Genomic DNA, 1,193 nt, shown 5'->3' with positions numbered 1-1,193 from the left:
TCACTTCAGCCCGTCACATCAAGGTGACAGGATTCGAACCTATGGCCCTCTGTACCCAAAACAGATGCGCTGACCAGACTGCGCTACACCTCGTCTCACCACCCCGAAGCATATAGATCCACCCGATCGATGAACACTCAAACCGAACTCGCCCATCCTTTTGGGCACAGGGATGCGAGAACCAATCCACCGCTTTTTTTTTAATATGCCTCAAGCAAGCCACACCAACCCTGACGCCAAAAAGCCGTATAGTGCAGGAGCGCTCACATTTTTTGGCTTACTCTTTCACTTGAATTTTAAAATCCAGCTCGCTCCCGGCTACGTGTCCTTTGGACCCTTCGCCCGCTTAGAAGTGGATTCGAACCACTGACACAAGGATTTTCAGTCCTTTGCTCTAACCAGCTGAGCTACCTGAACCACTTTCCTAAAGTCTGTTTTCTTCATCGAATAGCGCCCTACCTTACCACTTTACTAGGAAAAGCCCTTTACTAAGAAAATTGAATATATAGGCTTTTTCGCGCTAGCGCCTCTATTATAAAGCGTTGCTTGTTCTTTCGAGCAGCTCTTTCGCCGCCTAATCCCCCACCCAAGAACCGAGAGCCGTCCAGGGACTGGACGGCCGGAGGGAGCTTGCTTATAGAAAGAAGATAGGCCGGTAAAAGAAAAACAAGGCGCAACGGGCTCTCCGCTCCTAGTAACTAAGAAGTCTAACAGCGGGCGAATACAAGATCAAGTCAAGTATGGGTCGTACAAACAAGACAAGAAAGGAGGGAAGCTATCCACGCTCTTTAAGTTCAGGTGCAGTTTACGAAGGAAGAAGCCAGAAAGGCTATAGAATTGTATTACGCTATGGACCATATTACTTCTTTCCCCTGTTCTAATAGCTGCAAAAGCTCTTTCAGAGAGATTAGACTTACTTCAAAAGTAAACTCCCATTTTATAAGATATTAGATGAAGGAGAGAGATCTATTTTATGAGGTCGAGGAGAGGTTTTTACCTCCTTTGATATTGCCCCATCGCTACGCTAATATAGATAAAGCCACTTTTCTTGATTGATTTACCTTATACTGTAAGTATAGTGAATGATAGCTCCACCGCTCTAAGTTCCCCGGCTTTAACCTATTCGACCATCCCTGAACTCATACATAGATCCAATGCATCCTTTTCCTCATAATCGATTCCCTTAGCCCTTA

At 45.5% G+C, this 1,193-nt stretch overlaps 1 non-coding gene across 1 annotated transcript; it reads right to left on the bottom strand.

The window, feature by feature from the left end:
• Positions 1–343: 343 nt before the first annotated feature.
• TRNAF-GAA lies at positions 344–417 on the bottom strand. The gene has a single exon. It is a non-coding gene; the product is annotated as a tRNA-Phe (tRNA).
• Between the last annotated feature and the right edge of the window lie 776 nt (positions 418–1,193).

This window comes from Ipomoea triloba, chromosome 16 (assembly GCF_003576645.1).
Source record: "Ipomoea triloba cultivar NCNSP0323 chromosome 16, ASM357664v1".
Classification (NCBI taxonomy): domain Eukaryota; kingdom Viridiplantae; phylum Streptophyta; class Magnoliopsida; order Solanales; family Convolvulaceae; genus Ipomoea; species Ipomoea triloba.
Note: the sequence above shows the minus strand (reverse complement) of the source record. Positions and strands in the feature narration are given on the sequence as shown.